General features: G+C 42.9%; 1 long non-coding RNA gene across 1 annotated transcript; it reads left to right on the plus strand.

Moving 5' to 3' along the window:
• Positions 1-1,619: 1,619 nt before the first annotated feature.
• LOC116972859 lies at positions 1,620-13,505 on the plus strand. Its single transcript, XR_004411929.1, has 3 exons — positions 1,620-1,656; positions 4,444-4,447; positions 13,496-13,505. It is a non-coding gene; the product is annotated as an uncharacterized LOC116972859 (long non-coding RNA).
• The last annotated feature ends 4,259 nt before the right edge of the window (positions 13,506-17,764 follow it).

Here is a 17,764-nt window from a genome sequence, read left to right on the forward strand (position 1 = left end):
CAGCTTGATAATCAACCATTTACTCACTGGCAGCAGAAAGATGGAAAAAGTTAGTTCATCAAATGCTGTGCAGTGGCAGGTTCTATGGCAAACGGTTTGCTTGCCGCGCATATTGGCTGTGCACATTGTTTGCATATTTATCTTTGCTTATTACTGCACACAGCAATTTATGTTCTCCAATTAAGGTGTTTTTTTAATGGAAACTAGTAAAACTGTTGTATATAATGGATTAATTGCCCCCTCCAGTGGGTTTTACTGTCTAATAATGTTGAATAACTGGTATGCATTTAAAAAAGAAATGGCACAAATGCTTAGTCCTGTTAAAGGAATACAGCAGTTATTTACTTTAGCTTATTCTTGGAGGATATACACTGAGGAATTATTTGAAAAAAAATGTTAAACCAATCTGACCAGCCATCTAACCTACATATTGCGAGGTTAATTTTATGCCCGGGTGGTTTCTTCATCTGTTCGAACAGCAATCGGACCCTGTTCCCCCTCTCCATCACCTTTTTCATTCCTGCTGCTGCATGTCAGACTGATTCTGAAAGATACTGGGAGAAGCAAAGCCATTGTCTTTCGAATCTGTCCCGAACAAGGTATCATTGTACCAAACTCCACCCCTGATATTTGTCTCGGGCTAACCCAGACTAATTGCAATCTGAATGGTTCTCTATCTGATCCTTTGAGGCCTTCTAATGGGGGAAAGTGCCTCCTTACGTTCTAATATCACCAGTTTCTTTTTTCAACCTCACTCTCCCCCTCTGACGTGTAGTCCACCGGTTGCTGAAATCTCTTGTCTGTGACTTATCTACCCAGATTCAATTATTCCAATATTATATATATTTGCTTAGATACATAAGCATATCCTCTATGGTCCTTTCCCTCTCCAATCCAAGCCTAGCTCATGTCTTCACCCATCCTTATGGTCAGTTTAGTACCCCGTTCTCCTTTGACTCATGACCTCACCTCCAGCTCCTTGTAATATCTAACAATGTCACAGCCTGCTTCACGTACCCAAGTCCTCTAGTCTCCTGGTTCCTTCCCCAATCTTCAAACAACTCCATTGAAACTACAATCAAAATAAAGCACACCAATTAATCTACTTCCTCAGAGAACTAAGGGAGTTTGGCATGTCTCCAATGATGCTTCCCAACTCCGACAGATGATCCATAGAAAGCATCCCACCAGAATGTATCAAAACTTGGTTTTGCAGCAGCTTGCCCAAAGCTGCAAGAAATTGCAGAAAATTGTAGATGTAGCTCAGGTCATCACACAAACTAGCCCCCCCCCCCCCCCCCCCCCCCCCCCTCCATCAATTCCATCAATACTTCTCGATGCCCTGGGAAAGTAGACAATATAATTGAGAAGCATTTACACCATGGTCATTCCCTCCTTGCCCCTCTCCAGTGAGGCAGAAGATATGAAAGCTTGAAAGTGCATATCACCAGATTCAGAAACTGTTTTTTCACACTATTATCAGACTACTGAACAGTCTGCTCAGGGGTTAAGGTTTTAACCCTGATCTCCCAACCCACCTCATTGTGGCCTTTGCACTTTTTCTTTCTGCACTTTCTCTGCAGCTGTTATGATATAACTCTGTAACACGATATTCCACACTCTGGTATTTTTCCCTTTGCACTACCAGTTGTACTTGTGTGCGGCTCATGTATAGTATGAGTTGCCTGGAAGGCACACAAAGTTTTTCACTACACCTCGGCATATGCGACAATAATAAACTAATACCAATACCAATATTTGCTAGAGAGAAATGGTCACTGCTGCTGATGCTGCTGGCATAGAGCTTCTTGTATTGAATGCACACAACTGTGGGTTAAACCACCCCCAACCTCTCAGACCTCTTTACTCGTGGTTCTGTGGTAAACCTGCTGGATGAGTAACTCAGAGGCCTGGACAAAGAATACAGAAATGTGAGATAGACAAAAAGCTGGAGTAACTCAGCGGGTCAGGCAGCATCTCTGGAGAAAAGGAATAGGTGACGTTTTGGGTCGAGATCCTTCTTCAGACTTGACCCGGAACGTTACCTATTCCTTTTCTTCAGAGTTGCTGTCTGACCCGCTGAGTTACTCCAGCTTTTAAACTTTGGTTTAAACCAGCAACATCAGCTCCTCCCTACACATGCAGAAACCTGAGTTCAACTGGCCAGTGATGTCACTTCCTGGAAACTAATTAAATATTGCTTTTGGCAATGTAATGGCCACAGCATCCAAGTCTGTGCCCTGTCAAGGTGCCTCGGGATACCCAGCAGGTGTCTTTTGGTCTTGTTCATTTAAATGAGACTTAACTTCTGATTCCTGACAATGAGTAGGGATTGTTCACTGCTTCTAGGCCTTGACATTCACAGACAAGTGAATATCCAATGAGCCTCTTTAACCACTGAACCATCTCGTTCAACAACAACTATAGGTATTTATATGGGGCCGTTAATGCAATAAAGACGCCCTAGAGTGTTTTACAAACAATGTTAGAAACCAAAACCCGCACAGAACCAGGCCAAGAGATTTTTGAAAAATGGCTGAAAGATTGACCAAAGAAGTAAGTTTTAAAGAGCAACTTTAACAAAAAATAATGAGATCAGGTTATTAAGAAATTAAGTTGTTGATCAGATCACTTAAAGAGCATAGAGATAAATCAGGGACGTACAAAGAGGCCTGAGTTGGGGGCAGGACAGAAACAATTATAGGGTTGGAGGGGATGGCAGGAATAGGAACAGTTGAGACAATGAAAGGGGTTTGAATACAAGGATGAGAAGTTTAACATAGAATCATTGCTTAACTAAGGGCTGGTGTGGATACGCATGGACAATGAGGAAACCAAACTATGCAGGAATGAGAGTTTTGGATGCTGTCTAGTTTACACAGAATGAAGGATATACTGGAATAGTTAAATTGAGTGATAACAAAGGTATTTCTGGTCTGAAGAAGGGTCTCGGCCCGAAACGACACCCATTACTTCTCTCCAGAGAAGCTGCCTGTCCCGCTGAGTTACTCCAGCTTTTTGTGTCTGTCTTTGTATTTATGGTGAGTGCAGTTTTCCAGTGCAACCAATAATATACCACATAGACATGGGATAAAGATTTGCCCCTGTGACACCCCACTCTAAATCCCTGATGCCAATTTCTGTGTCAGTAGAAGGGTGTTGATCAGAGAACAACTGCAGATGGAAAGGGCAAAGACAGGAATGAGTTAAGGTCACCAGAGTTTAATTTGCTCATTCTCCACCCAGAAGCATACTGTAGCTGTGAATGAGCAGAGGCAAGGTTGTTCTGAAGTACTGCTGTAAAAAGTGTGTTTGTTTAGTGCTTGGTTCTCAAAAAAGGCACATATAAAATTAACAAGTTGTGAAAAATAAACCTGTAAAATAAAAGCAAACCAGCTGATGTTAAGAATGCAATGTGAAGTATCAGTGAAGTGAATATTTATCTCAAAGCAATTTTCACGCTTGGACGAACTGCTGTCTTGTGGATGGATGTTTATTTCAACTAGAGTGCAGCCTACCTTTTTGAGATAAAGAGAATTTCCTTGCCACAATGCACTGTTGACTGGTGTAAATTCAAGAGGTTGAAAATGAAGCAACCAGGGCAGACAATTTAACCTAATATAAAGAACTAGACCAAGTGGGACCCATTGGGTCTCATGTTCACACAGGAGGGCTGGTCCCTCAACACAATATTCCACCTCTCCACCAATTCCAATATTGGTGGCCAGTGGGGGGGCTTTCTGTAACACTAGTATGGGTGTTATGGGCCGAAGAGACTGGTTTCCAGAAGGCTAGTATGGACATTGTGGGCCTAATGGATTATTGGGCTGGCAGCTCAGTCACTCAGGCCTGGTGGGCTGGCAGCTCAGTCACTCAGGCCTGGTGGGCTGGCAGCTCAGTCACTCAGGCCCTGGTGGGCTGGCAGCTCAGTCACTCAGGCCTGATGGGCTGGCAGCTCAGTCACTCAGCCTGGTGGACTGGCAGCTCAGTCACTCAGGCCTGGTGGGCTGGCAGTTCAGTCACTCAGGGCTGGTGGGCTGGCAGATCACTAACGTCTATTCCTTGAAATTCCATTTCAGGCAGAGTGCAGGCCACCAAATTCAGTTTCATAGCATTTCAGGCATAGTGCAGGCCACCAAATTCAGTTTCATAGCATTTCAGGCATAGTGCAGGCCACCAAATTCAGTTTCATAGCATTTCAGGCAGAGTGCAGGCCACCAAATTCAGTTTCATAGCATTTCAGGCAGAGTGCAGGCCACCAAATTCAGTTTCATAGCATTTCAGGCAGAGTGCAGGCCACTAAATTCAGTTTCATAGCATTTCAAGCAGAGTGCAGGCCACTAAATAGCCAAACAACTCATTACATTGTTATTAGTGCACACCTCTGAAGATCTTTCTGGTCCGAGAACACTGTAATTATTGCACTGAGACTCCCATAGTTAGAAGTGTGCATAATATGCTCATATAATGTATTATGAGCTTCATTGGCTCTTTATGAGCTCAGTACGAGGTTATCTTTTGTAACTATTTTCAATCTATTCCTTCCTTGTGCCACATGACCCACTAGTCAAGGGTCAAGAGTGTTTAATTGTTATATGCACCAGGAATAAAACAGCTTTAGCTTTACACGCACATTAGTCAGCAATCAGAAGTGTATGCAGGGGCTTTTCAAATGAGTGACCATTGCACATTTTTGGGCAGTTGCATGGAATGGAAGATGACTTGCCTCAATTTTGATGTGTTCTGAAGTGGCTTATGAGGTCATGGTGGAAACTGCTGCTTCTTCCACAGGGCAGGGCATGTCTGACAGGGCAGGAGGGTGGGTACTTTGAGAGAACAGCCATGATTGAATGGCGGAGTAGACTTGATGGACCGAATGGCCTAATGTTGCTCCTATAACTCATGAACTTATGATTGTTGGGATTCTGCGTTCCTACGATGCATGGACTCAATGCCATTTTCAGTGCCATCCCAAATACTCCTTTTCCACCTGGTATGTATCATGTACCACTGTACATGGATCGATTGTAATCGTGTTTTGTCTTTTTGCTGACTGATTAGCACACAACAAAGCTTTTCCCTGTACCTCGGTACACGTGACAATAAACTGAACTGAACTGTATGGGCCAATGACTCTGACGAGTCAGTGGAGATGCTGAATTTTTCCAAGGAGGTTAGCAATCTTTTCCTCTATCTACTTGTGCATCTTTACCTGTGCAAAATAGAAGGTGCATTTGGTGATTTTGATATAAAAATGATGTGGCCTGGTCAATGTAGTCAACCGAATATAACTATGGTCCTCAATGCAAGGGAATGGTGGCTTGGGAGAAAGTACAGATTGGGTTTACAAGAATTGAAAGGAATTTGCAGAATAGATTTGCTGGTTTTCCTAGAGCTTTGAGGTGCCCTGTCAACCATGGGTTTTTTATTTCTCAAACATACTTTTACCCAATCCACCGATTAGGTCAAGAGTCAAGAATGTTTTAAGCCCCTGTTCCACGATGCGAGTTCACCCAAGAGCTCTCCCGAGTTTAAAAAAAATCAAACTTCATCACGAGTATTTTTTTACTCTTGGAAATTTTTCCCACTGTTGTAAAAACGTCACGAGTTTCCGCGTTTCCCCGAGTACCTGCCGTTAGCATAACGAGCCGCTACGAGACATCCACGAGCTCCGACGTACCTGCTACGTACATTCTACGTATTTATCACGAGTTTGATTTTTTTTTTAAACTCGGGAGAGCTCTTGGGTAAACTCGCATTGCGGGACAGGCCCTTTATTGTCATATGTCCCAGGCAGAACAATGAAATTCTTACTTGCAGCAGCACAACAGAATATGTAAACATAGTACTCTGTAAACAATATAATAAACAATGAGAATAAAAGTTCATAGTTATGCATACATACTTAGACATCCTAAAACGGCGGCTTGTACTCGCTAGAATTTAGAAGATTGAGGGGGGATCTTATAGAAACGTACAGAATTCTTAAGGGGTTGCACAGGCTAGATGCAGGAAGATTGTTCCTGATGTTGGGGAAGTCCAGAACAAGGGGTCACAGTTTAAGGATAAGGGGGAAGTCTTTTAGGACCGAGATGAGAAAATCATTTTTTACACAGAGAGTGGTGAATCTCTGGAATTCTCAGCCACAGAAGGTAGTTGAGGCCAGTTCATTGGCTATATTTAAGAGGGAGTTAGATGTGGCCCTTGTGGCTAAAGGGATCAGGGGGTATGGAGAGAAGGCAGGTGCGGGATACTGAGTTGGATGATCAGCCATGATCATATTGAATGGCGGTGCAGCTCGAAGGGCCGAATGGCCTACTCCTGCACCTATTTTCTATGTTTCTATGTTTCTAAATCTCTGAAATGATCATGGGTACAGTGGATGATGTGGGGACTTGGAAACTCTTCTGTCATTCATATCTGTGCATGATCTATCAATACATACAGTTTATTAGCCTTTAATATTCCCAATTAAGATTTGGTATACCTAAAGTTAGTTTTCCAATGGAAGAAATTGGACTCTAAACTTGTATCTATGAATTTTCTTTGCATATTTTTCATGAACAACCTGTCTCATTTAAAATATTCACAAAAAGCTGGAGTAACTTAGAGGGACAGGCAGCATCTCTAGAGAGAAGGAATGGATGACGTTTCAGGTCGAGACCCTTCTTTAGACAGCCTGTCTGAGATTCAGGGATGCTGCCTGTCCCACTGAGTTACTCCAGCTTCTTGTGCCTATCTTTGGTTTAAACCAGCATCTGCAGTTCCTTCCTACTCATATAAAATATTTTTGGCTTCACTTACATCATATCAAAAGCTGAAAAATGCAAAGTCAATTTTTCCAGAGGCTAAACTTCTGGAGGGCTCGAACTGCGGAGAAAGTTATGTTGTTAATTAGATTTTTTGAAGCATAGAGTGATCATATCAACCTCTGTGTCCAGGTTTCTGGCACTCACAATTCCTTTGAGAATTTCCGAATCCAGTACTGGTCCAGTTCTGTTAGGTTGGGGTTTCTTCTATCTCCCACCCGCTGTCAGGATGGTCAGTCATGGCAACCCCTTATCTCACAGCATTCTCAGCATTGCTTCTAATCCTTAAATGCCAGCAGGCTTACTGCATTCAGGACTGTTTGGTTGAGGTTTTAGTTTTTTTTTTGTCAGGATGCTCATCAGGTTTTTCTCATTACGTAGGCTGGTAATGCATGGGAGGCGGTGGACAAAGGCAGGCCGAAGTAAAATGCCTTCCCCAAAACAAACATTAAGGTAAATCATTGCTGAACGGGGTGTATAAAGCCTTTCCTGTGTGCCTGCACAGATACTGCACAATGGAGCCGCATCAGCAGGCTTGTCTCAGGATATGCAAATTCGCTTTGGAAAGAAAGCAAATAAAAAGCTTACATTTACACAGCATCTTATCACATGCCTGGGAAGCCCCCCACACACACTTGTCATTCAAATCAATTGCTTTTAAAGTTTTTTTCTTAAGGCAGTCCCTCTCCACTCCAGTCTCGTAGTGGGAAATGCAGACCTTTCCAAAAGTACAATTGGCAGCTGGGTTGGTGGAGGAGCCACACTCTCTCTACCATTTCTACTGGATTTTTGCTGAATGGGTGATGTTAACATTAACCTATGTTTCAAAGATCTGTGCAAAATAGAATTCCACTGTGCAGTGCGCAGGTGAAAATAAAGTACAATTGAACCATTGGGTTAACATATGATGAAGGTTTGATGGCACTGGACCTGTACTCTCTGGAGTTTAGAAGGATGAAAGGGTACCTCATAGAAACTTACCGAACAGTGAAAGGCTTGGATGGAGTGGATGTGAATAAGATGTTTCCACTAGTGGGAGAGGGCAGTCTCAAATACAAGGATGTACCTTTAGAAAGGAAATTTCTTGAGTCAGAGGGTGGTCAAGCTGTGGAATTCATTGCCACAGACAGCTGTGGGGGCCACGTCATTGGGTATTTTTAAAGCGGAGATTGACAGATTCTTGATTAGTAAAGGCGTCAAAGGTTATGGGGAAAAGGCAGGAGATTGGGGCTGAGAGGGAGTAACATAGATCAGTCATGATTGAATGGTGGAGTAGACCAGATGACGAATGGCCTAATTCTGCTCCTGTGACACATGATATTCACAGGCAAGAGAAATGTAACATATTGTCCTGTCTCTGCTGGATGGATGCTTATGCTCATGGATTGGTGAGCATGCACATAGTTGCAACATGCGCAAGTGTGCATTGACGACTCAAAGTAAACACGTGTACACACGCATGCATGTGCATGTGCACACACACAAATATACACATGTGCACCCATCCATACACACACACACACACACACACACATAAACACACACACAGGTCGGCACAGTGATACAGCGGTAGCCTGCCTTACCGCGGCAGAGAGCCTGGTTCGATCATGACTGTGGGTACTGTCTGTGTGGAGTTTGCACATTCTCTCCGTGAGTTTGCACGTGAGTTTGCACATTCTCTTCGGGTTTCCTCTGAGATTTTAGGTTTCCTCCCACATTCCAAAGACATACAAGTTTGTAGGTTAATTGGCATGGTATAAATGTAAATTGTCCCTAGTGTGTGTAGGATAGTGTTAATGAGTGAGAATTGTTGGTCAGTGCAGACTTGTTGGGCCAAAGGGCCTGTTTCTCTAAACTAAAAACCACACACACAGGCACACACACGCCTACGCCTTTGCAAAAATTAAGCCAATATTTTATTTGCAGTAATAGATTTAACTCTCAGGGCTAAAGGAATCAAGGGATATGGGGAAAAAGCATGTACGGGGACTGATTTTAGATGATCAGCCAGGATCATATTGAATGGTACTGCAGGCTCGAAGGGCTGAATGGCCTACTCCTGCACCTATTGTTCTATGTTTTTTATGTTCTGTGTTCTATGTTTTCTGACACACATGGGTTGTTAGAAAACCTCTGCAAAAAGAAGCTGTAAATAATGGAATGATTGGTGCGATACTTTCACAGATTAACATCGGATGGTGCAGGGACTAATGTCATTTCATCTCTATAGAAACATAGAAAATAGGTGCAGGAATAGGCCATTCGGCCCTTCGAGCCTGCACCGCCATTCAATATGATCATGGCTGATCATCCAACTCAGTATCCTGTACCTGCCTTCTCTCCATACCCCCTGATCCATTTAGCCACAAGGGCCACAGCTAACACCCTCTTAAATAGAGCGAATGAACTGGCCTCAACTACCTTCTGTGGCAGAGAATTCCACAGATTCAACACTCTCTGTGCGAAAAATGCTTTTCTCATCTCGGTCCTAAAAGACTTTCCCCTTATCCTTAAACTGTAACCCCTTGTTCTGGACTTCCCCAACATTGGGAACACTCTTCCTGCATCTATCCTGTCCAACCCCTTAAGAATTTTGTAAGTTTCAATAAGACCCCCCCTCAATCTTCTAAATTCTAGCAAGTACAAGCCGAGTCTATCCAGTCTTTCTTCATATGAAAGTCTTGCCACCCCAGGAATCAGTCTGGTGAACCTTCTCTGTACTCCCTCTATGGTAAGAATGTCTTTCCTCAGATTAGGAGTCCAAAACTGAACACATTACTCCAGGTGTGGTTTCACCAAGACCCTGTACAACTGCAGTAGAACCTCCCTGCTCCTATACTCAAATCCTTTATCAGTGATACATCCTCTGCCCATTCCATCATATGTTCTATTTTACACCTTATATAAGAGGTGGATTACAGGTAAGAATAAACTAAAACACCATATGGGACCATATTCAGATCACAACATTAAAAAAATCGTATTGAGAGGCAATTTAGCAGAAAAGTGCTCTAAGTATTTCATGAACACATCCACTTTAGATAAAAAAGTGATTTAAAATGAAAGTGTCACTGTATGTCTGTTGCAAGGGAACAGGTTCAAGGACCTTGTAGATTGGTTACTTTATTTACTAACCAATGTAATGCTTTATTATTATAAGCTCCGCCTACTACCACACTATTCATATTATCGCAGCCCGACAGTCAGTGCTGCTGCACAGTAGGAGTAACATGCTGTAGTGTGTTGTATGCATTACTCAATAAATACTGTTGTACCAGATCAGTGAGTACGTTTGATTCACTCAACAGATCTGACGAGAAGAACAGAAAAAAGCTCACTCGTCTGTTTAGTTGCAAATCAGTTTTATTGGCAAGAGAGAGCAAAAACAATACTTGTCTATGTATGCACAGAGTCTGATTTGCAGCAGCACACCTCTCTCTCTCTCTCTCTCTCTCTCTCTGCCTCCGTCCGCGGTGCTGATTGCGACTCAACCCGTCGGTGAACCCCTCTCGTACATGAACACATCAGTTTTATTGGCAAGAGAGAACAAAAAGAATACTTGTCGTGGTATGCGCAGGTCCTTTTTACAGCAGCACACCTCTCTCTCTCTCTCTCTCTCTCTGCCTCCTTCTGCGGCACTGATCGCGACTCAGCCCGTCAGTGAACCACTCGCGTACATGAACTTGAACTAACTTCTGGCTTCCTGGCGCCTGCCTTTATACAGGTAAGAAATCAGGTGTTGAAATGTTGAAATAACCATTGGTCAGTCCTGACCAATAGCACTGCTCCCAAATTCAAACTATAACCAATGACAGGGGACTGCATCCCAGCAAGACCACCCCCCCTTTCCCCCCCCCTCCCCCCCCCGAGAATAAAGTACTATCAGCCACACAAATCAATACACACAGCGCTATAGACTTGGCGTGTAAAGGTAATACACACAGCGCTACCGGTTCAGCGCGTAAAGGTTTAAACAGAGCACCATCGGCCACAGCACTATGGGGTTTAAACATAGCGCTATGGATCACAGACTGTTTGGGAAAATTCTCGTATAACAATGTCGCGCTCTGGGGATTCATTGTGACCATTTTGTACACGTAAATGGAGTTAACGCTGCAGTCTGAAATTCTCTTGCATCTGTTGCTTAGAAAATTGGAACCTGAAGCTCTTTTTTCATTGACTTTGACAGTTATTTCAGAATCAGAGTTTGTAAAAACAGATGTAAGGTTTGGCTACATCACAGTTACAAGTTGGAACAGTGTTTCATACAATAATTTTTCTATTATGCCGCATTAGAAAGGATCGATAAAAAAAAATTCAAATACCATGAACATCAAAGCGACAGCACTTCCCTCCAATAAACATTTGGAGGGAGCTATTAGGTATCTTCCCATGCAAGTAGATTATGGAAAGAATAAATCACTGGGAGACTAGACCCTGCAAAGTATTCTCATGGTTCTGCGGTAGGGATAATAATTGTCACATCTTTGAAGCTCCTGGCTGTGATCCTAGTTCAGGGCTCAATACTGACTCAATACATCTCTGCAAGGGCAGGGATGGCAAAAAACAAACAGGAAAAAAATATTCCTTCTGGGGCACTAACTCCTTAAAGCTATCCAGGAGCTCTGCTGGAAGTGAGTTTGCATGTTCTCCCGATGAACGTGCTGGTTTCCTCCGGGTCCTCCAGTTTCCTCCAATATCTCCTGAAAAAAAGAGCGGTTGTGGGTTAAATGGCAACTCTAACTTACCCATGGAGTGCAGATGAGTGTCGGAATTTAGAGAATGGGGAGGGAAGTTGATGGGAATGTGAGAGAATAAAGCGATTTTAGGACAGGACTGGTACAGACGTGGGTTATGCTTGTTGGCATTTTCTGTGCTTTACCTCTCAAAGAGTCCATGCCCCCAGTATTATAATTATCCCACCCATACACTGGGTAGAATTGTGGTATAACAGTTGATGGATACAAGCCTGGGACCAGAGCTGGCACTGACGGCTAAAGAGCCAACAATGGTCCATCAGAGCTGGCACTGATCTGTTCTGCACCTTTTCACACCTCTAGTTTCCCTCTCCCCTGACTCTCAGTATGAAGAAGGGTCTCGACCCGAAACATCACTTATTCCTTTTCTCCAGAGATGCTGCTAGACCCGCTGAGTTACTCCAGCATTTTGTGATTATTTCGGTGTAAACCAACCTTCCTTCCTACACAGTTTACGCTTGTGAATCAATTTCATCTGGTATAGATCTTTATGCTCAGATTATATATCAGCTGGGCATTTAGGGGGTGAACAGGGCTAGGCTGGGAAAGGATGTTGTATGGTATGTGAATTACAAGTAGAATACCTGAACGCATGGATCCCTGAACATGCTGCAGAAGGGAGTGGGAGCAAGTGGATCCTGGGGTTTGGAATAGAGGGAAAGGAGGTATTAATATGATGGGGAATTAATGGTCATGGGGAGAACACGATGGAGCATTTAGCTTCCCGCTTCTCATTAAGTGGAAGAACTGGATGCAGCGAACTCAGTGCAGCCGCAGATACGGGAGATTTATATTATGGAGTTTGATAAAGGAATGGGAGTGGTCATGCCAGGAGACTGCAGATGATGGCCAGGAGAGTACAAATGGTCATAAGGTCATAAATGATAGGAGCGGAATTAGACCATTCGGCCCATCAAGTCTACACTATTCAATCATGGCTGATCTATCTCTCCCTCAGAACCCCATTCTCCTGCCTTCTCCCCATAACCTCTGAAACCTGTACTAATCAAAAATCTATCGATCTCTGCGTTATGGTGATCCATGGGATCTAGAGGAATTTGCCCAAGGGCCTGAATTAATGTAGGAAACTAATTAAGTCAATCTGACAATCATGTCTACAAAATGTACTGGAGCTTTAATGTATGCAAATAAATATTCCAACCAGATGGAATAGAATTCAAGGTAGATTTGAGGTTGGATGTCTTAAGCAGGTAGACATCTTGACTGACTGTCATCAACAGGTTTAGCAATAAATAAGCAATAAATAAGCAATTCGTAGTTTCATAGGTTCTATGAGCAGAATTAGGCCATTCGGCCCATCGTCTACTCTGCCATTCAATCATGGCTGATCTATCTTTCCCTCTCAACCAAAAGTTGTGGCTATGCGTTCAGATTTTCAAAGAGGGGAAAACCTGCAGCTTAGTTTATATTTCTTGATGCAAGTTTAGATTACATTTGGAGCTAATGCATATTATCTAGGCATGCTGCAGAAGGTTTAGCTTTATTGAAGCTATATTTTTGGATGGGATGTTATACTGAAGCTTTGTCTGCCTATTTAGGTAGGCATAAAGGTCCCAATTAAACTAATTGAAGAACAAGATGTTCTCCTGATGTTCCGGCCAACATTCCACTATCAGCCAACACCATCGAAAAGTCAGAACGTCTGGCCATTATTTTGTTAGCTGTTTGTGGGACCACAACTATAAATTAAGTGCTGTATTTGTTTCTATAAAGATTATAGAATATTTCAGTGGTCCAATGGCTTGGGCATCCAGTGATTAAGAAAGTGTAGTACAAATGCCTGGTCCTTTCGGTAGAAAAACAAAACTTGGCTCACTACTTTATCTTATACCAATTATAAAATAGAGAGGTCACAAAACATCCATTGCTGATGTGAGTTTGTAATTCTTGAACGCTGAAATTTCATAGCTGGATTGATGCATAAATTCGCACTATTAACATATTCAACATGGTTGGTCATGGCACCAAAGAATAAAGACATTTCAATTCTTATATTGCAAAATTATATTTGAAGAAATATCAATTATGATTGTGCCAGTAAATCATCACTTCTAACTCTTGTCTACACATTATTGTCTTGAGAATTGTCATCTGATCCAAAACTTATTTTAGTGTTTACATTGTTATGTGATCCAAAACATTTATTGATGTTTACGTTATTGTCATAAAGTCACAGAATCACACAGCCTGGAAGCGGGTCTTTCATCCCACTTGCCCACACTGACCACTTCATACAAGCTATCCACGTTAAGGATCATATGTTATATTATTATGTCTGTGGAAGGGTCCCAACGTGAATCGTCACCTATCCATAATTCTCGAGAGATGCTGCCAGACTCGCTGAGTTAAGCCCCTGTACCACTTTCCCGAGTTACTCACGAATTCTCCCAAGTTTTCCCCTTGATTCAAACTCGGAGAATTACGGTACTAGCCAGCCATAGGTACTCAGGGCTATTTATTTTACTCGTGGACATTTTTCATCATGCTGAAAAACGTCCCGACTTACCTGATGCCCCGAGTACCTACGGCTGGCATTACGAGCCACTACAAAATATCTACGGACTCCCACGGTCTCCTATGGACTCCCTCTGGACTCCTACGGGCTCGCTACGGACATTCACTGAGTTTGAATCAAGGGGAAAACATTTTATTTGTTGTATCTATGTTAAATATTAGAACTGTAACATATTGCAGTGTTTCGTTTGGTTTAGTTTAGAGGTACAGCCTGGAAACAGGCCCTTCGGCCTACTGGTCCAACACCAACCTGCGATCCCCGCAAATTAACACTATCCTACACGCATGAGGAACAATTTACAATTATACCAAGCTAATTACCCTACAAATCTGTACGTCGTTGGAATGTGGGAGGAAACTGGAGATCCCGGAGAAAACCCACGCAGGTCACGGGGAGAAAGTACAATTTCTGTCTCGACTGTACCCATAGTCAGGATCGAACCCAGGTCTCTGGCGCTGTAAGGCAGCAGCTCTACCTCTGCACCCAGTGAATTTCACATCTCATCTCGTTTACAAAGTAAAAATAGTTTTGACCAACACAACCCTCACATCTTGTAGAAATATAAAACGTCTTCGAGCGATGTGAGTTCACAGAACAGATGAAGGCTATTTGGCCTCGGTATCCAATTGCTAATATTCATGTTTCTCTTTTATCCACTGCCTTGGATTTCCTTTTGTTGCAAATATTTATCAAACTTCCCAATTTTACTTCAAAGATTCAATTTTCTATCCATCTGTGATCTTTTCTCTTATAACCATATATTTGAATTTTTCTACCACACAGACAGTTAGACAGCATATTCTATTGCACGATCTATTTAATCATTCAGTTATTGAAGAAAGTTGCATCAAATTTGTCAAACATGATTTGATTTCATAAAAGTCCATGCTAATTGCTGTGGTGCTGTGAGGCAGTAGTTCTACCAGGTGTGCCATTGTTGTTAAGAAAATGGAGCAAAGAACCGTACAGCACAGTTTAGATTAGTTTAGTTTAGAGATACTGCACAGAAAACAGGCCCTTCAGCCCATCGAGATCGCATGGACCAGGGATCCCTTCACAGTAATACTATCCAATACACAGTGCATCTAGAAGATGTATATTTTTCGCACTGAAGTCTGGTTCAGCCAGTGGCATCTAGGAATAGACTGGGTGACAAACAAGAATAGTTTGGTGACTACTGGAGAGACAGTTGACGGCACTGAAAGACGGCACCCGGGAAAAGCTGGGTTAGCACCCCAGTCTGTGTCTTTCATGAGAAAGTCACCCAATAAAGCTACGGAAAGGCCTAATGAACCACCGTGGCCTAAAAATCCATCAGGCAAGAATGAAATGCTCGGAGAAGGAGAAAGAGGTGCAGCGCACAGGCCTTGAACCTGGTGAGACGCAGGAGGAGCCCGGCCAGGACTCGCCCCCCCAGAGCCCAGTCCCTCCATGCACTAGAATCTCCCAACCCCTGCAGAGTAGTTATTAAGATGGCTGATCCGTAGGCGGTTGCTGCTGGGACGCAAGTCGGAGCCTGGTCAACCCCGGCTGGGTCGCCTGGACGAGGGTGTCTGATGTTGTCAGACCCGAAACACCCGATGACCCCAGATCACATCACTGAGGATGCGTCCCAACGCATCTAGAAGACGTATATTTTTCGCTGGGACAATTTTCTTTTTTTTTAAATATATACCATACCAATTAACCTACAAACCTGTACATCTTTGGAGTGTTGGAGAAAACCCACGCAGGTCACGGGGACAACGTACAAACTCTGTACAGACAAGCACCCGTAATCAGGATCGAACCCAGGTTTCTGGTGCTATAAGGCAGTAGCTCTACTGCTACGCACCCCTCCCCCCCCCCCCCCCCCCCCCCTGTTTAGTTTTAGAGATACGGCACGGACACAACCGCATGGCACAGGAACAGGCCTTTCGGTCGACAATGTCTGTGATGAACATGATGCCATGGCCAACTCTAATCTGACTGCACATGATCCATAGTTCCTTTGCTATTTCCTCTTTGACTGCTATCAACATCCTCAGGCTGATGCCATCCACCTCAAGTGCTGCTTATCTTTCAGAACCAATTCCCTTTGGCGTAGATCACTGAACCTGTTGTTCTTCCTTCTGTGTAGGAAGAAACTTCAGATGCTGGTTTAAACCAAAGATAGACACAAAAACTGGAGTAACTCAGCGGGACAGGCAGCATCTCTGGAGAGAAGGAATGGGTGTCGTTTCGGGTTGAGACCCCTCCTCAGACTGTTCCTCCTGCTGTGATCTACTTTTTTAACTTCACCATATTTTGTAAACACCAATATCAGTTTTGTTTTAAAGTCTAACAAACCTTTGTACTCTACAATTGACACATTTGCTCTCTGTGGTTCTGTCCAATTTATCCTTTAGCTACTCTGGCCTCAGTATTTGCAACTCTTCTATGCTTTCTCACATCTTTAGATTCTTCATCTCTGGCCTTTGTCCAGTTATCTGCCCCTTCACCTGCATCCATCCATCATTTGCCAGGTTTTACCTTGTCCCTCCTCGCTTCCAATGTTTTCTCCCCCATCACAATCAGCCTGAAGAAGCACAAAGTCGAGTAGAAATCTAAGGCCACCCACCCTTGTTCTTCAGAGATGCTGCCTGACCTGCTGAGTTACTAGAACACTTTAATATTTTATTATCCTTTAGCTTCTTTATGCTTAAAATGCCTATTCTATTTCCCTTTTCTGTTAATTTGCTTGTTTTCTTCATTTTCTTGGTCAGCTTCTTTGATTTTGTTTCAGTAATTTATCCTTTTTAATTTTGTGGAATTAAATTAGGCACTGCTTCCTTCCTAATTGGAATTCTTCATTCTAATCTAGGCAGTGCCCCTGGGTGTACTTAAGAAAAAAAAAAATCACCTTGACTCTATTCACTGCAGTTTGTCTTGGATAGTTACATTTACCCACTATTATTGTCCTGTAATGCACACCAAATATAGAGCCATTTCCTTTTTTTTATTTCTTAACTCTATCCGTTTGGATTGTATCTTAATGCAACCTCCAGGGTATCTTTACGTTCTCATGCTATGATTGAATCCATCACTTATATTGCCATATCACCTTTTTCCCTTCCTCTCTGCTGAAAATGTTACCAGTCTGATCCAACCCAAAGGCACATCTATTTTATCTTCTAAATCATTTCTCTTCATCTGTTATGTATTAAAACAGACGACTGGGTTGTGGGATTCAGTCTAAAATGCATAAAATCTCTTGCGTCGCAAATTTTGAATGGAAAGTTCAGCATTCAGTATTTGAGTTTAGCACTTTTGTCACATGGAGGATTCTATGGTTGGAGTTTACTGTGCAACAAATATATCTCATATATAAATATCTATAACCAAACTAGTGTCCTCTGACATATTCTGTACAGTATTTTCCAAGTAGCTCCAATTTATCTTGAACCCATTGAACCATGCATCAAGGAAACAGGCCCCTTGGCCCGTAGAATCTGTGATGATCATTATCCACCCATTTACACCAATCCTAATGTTTTGTCCTGATATTCCCATCAAGGTGTAATCTGGATGTGGTCAAATTTCAAAACTTCTCACCACTCCCCTCCAAACCACACCCCCCCCCCCCCCCCCCCCACAACCCCCCTCCTCACACCCCCACACCCCCCTCCCCCACCCGCCTCCCC

Source organism: Amblyraja radiata, chromosome 5 (assembly GCF_010909765.2).
Source record: "Amblyraja radiata isolate CabotCenter1 chromosome 5, sAmbRad1.1.pri, whole genome shotgun sequence".
NCBI classification, from domain to species: Eukaryota; Metazoa; Chordata; class Chondrichthyes; order Rajiformes; family Rajidae; genus Amblyraja; species Amblyraja radiata.